The sequence below is a fragment of the Sinocyclocheilus grahami genome, unplaced genomic scaffold (assembly GCF_001515645.1).
Source record: "Sinocyclocheilus grahami isolate Dianchi unplaced genomic scaffold, SAMN03320097.WGS_v1.1 scaffold2796.1, whole genome shotgun sequence".
Taxonomy (NCBI): domain Eukaryota; kingdom Metazoa; phylum Chordata; class Actinopteri; order Cypriniformes; family Cyprinidae; genus Sinocyclocheilus; species Sinocyclocheilus grahami.
In genome coordinates, this window is record NW_015507973.1 from 13,337 (window position 1) to 15,262 (window position 1,926).

The following is a 1,926-nucleotide window of genomic DNA, read 5'->3' on the forward strand; positions in this document are numbered from 1 at the left end:
GAACACTGTCTAACACTTGATGGCTGCTCTGTCAATTCCTCGTCATCAGTTAGGAACCTAGGTGTGCTATTTGAATGTTTCTAGCATTTGTAAAACCGCATTTTTCCATCTTAAAAATATATCTAAATTATGACATATGCTATCAATTTTAAATGCAGAAACGTTAATTCATGCATTCATGATCTCAGAGTTAGATTGATGAAATGCTTTATTGGGTGGTTGCTTTGCACGGTTAATAAACAAACTCCAGCTGGTCCAAAATGCAGCAGCTAGAGTTCTTACTAGAACCAGGAAGTATAACCATATTAGCCCGGTTCTGTCAACACTGCACTGGCTCCCTATTAAACCTCCTATAGATTTTAAAATCTTGCTTATTACTTATAAAGCCCTGAATGGTTTAGCACCTCAGTATTTGAACGAGCTCTTGTTACATTACAGTCCTCCACGTCCGCTGCGTTCTCAAAACTCTGGCAATTTGATAATACCTAGAATATCAAAATCAACTGCTGGCAGCAGATCCTTTTCCAATTTAGTGCCCATACTCTGGAACGATCTACCTAGCGTTTTTTGGGAGGCAGACACACTCTGTCAGTTTAAATCTAGATTAAAGACCTCTCTTTTACATCTCCTTAATTTGGCATACACATACCACACTATCAGATTTCTATTTCTATTCAAATCCATTAAAGGATTGTTAGGCTGCATGAATTAGGTCAACTGGAACCGGGAACACTTCCCATAACACCCAATGTACTTGCTGCACCGTAAGAAGAATAGCAAGCTAATATTAGTCTCTTTCATTCCTATTCCGAGGTCACAGTAGCCATATGGAACTAGCCTGTATCCAGATCACATGGTCCCCGTAGCCTCCCAGATCCAATCTGTATCCAGATCAGATGGTGGATCAGCACCTAGAGACGACCTCTACAGCCCTGAATGTCAGTGGAGACCAGGACAACTAGATGAGCCCCAGATACAGATCCCCTGTAAAGACCTTGTCTCAGACGACCACCGGGACAAGACCACAGGAACCAGATGAGTCCTCTGCACAATGTGACCAGGACAACTAGATGAGCCACCGAGGCAGATCCCCTGTGAAGACCTCGTCAACGAGACAGTCATCGGCACAAGACCACGGGAACCAGACACATCCTCTGCACAATCTAACCTGTGTTGCAGCCTGGAATAAAACCACACCATGCTGGTTTAATCTGGCTAGAGGAGAACTGGCTCCCCGACTGAACCTGGTTTCTCCCAAGGGTTTTTCTTCATTTCTGTCACCGATGGAGTTTTGGTTCCTTGCTACATTCGCCTTTGGTTTGCTTAGTTGGGGACGCTTGACTGACTGCACAAACACTACTGGAAGAGAGCTGAACTGAATAATTATATTACTGAATCATCAATGAACTGACTTTAGCTGAAAATGTATCTTTGACACTTGCATTATTGACAGACTATTTTGCTGTTTGACACTGTAAAGCTGCTTTGACACAATCAGTACTGTATAAAGCGCTGTACAAATAAATGTGACTTGACCTTAGACTTCTTATAATGTCAGGTGGTTGAGCTCAAAGCATCTGAATAAACCATTAAAGAAACATTAAGGCTGTGTATTTAGATTGCATTCCTTCTCACACCACACACCATCTTCCGTAATATGACTTTGATCTAGTTATAAATGCGCTCAACTTGCAGATGTCTTGAAACTGTATACCAGAGCCATTTGACAGCTCCTCCACAGCCGTGCCTGCATTGGTAGAGTGCCAGCTGGATTATCTGACAGTATGAAGAAGCACTGAAAACCTGAGTGTCTGATTCCCATTCCCACTCAGCCAAATGTCTAGGATATTCACTCTTGCCCAAACAAATCTACTAATCATTACAGAACTTTTCATCAATGTGGACAGAGTAGAAGCATTTTTTTGG

At 42.2% G+C, this 1,926-nt stretch overlaps 1 long non-coding RNA gene across 1 annotated transcript in view; it reads right to left on the reverse strand.

Moving 5' to 3' along the window:
• LOC107575662 (uncharacterized) overlaps positions 1–1,926 on the reverse strand; it is an 11,292-nt gene that overhangs the window by 4,331 nt on the left and 5,035 nt on the right. Inside the window, exon 2 of the long non-coding RNA XR_001607915.1 lies at positions 551–553. This is a non-coding gene — a long non-coding RNA (uncharacterized lncRNA). The remainder of the gene's footprint in view (positions 1–550; positions 554–1,926) is intronic.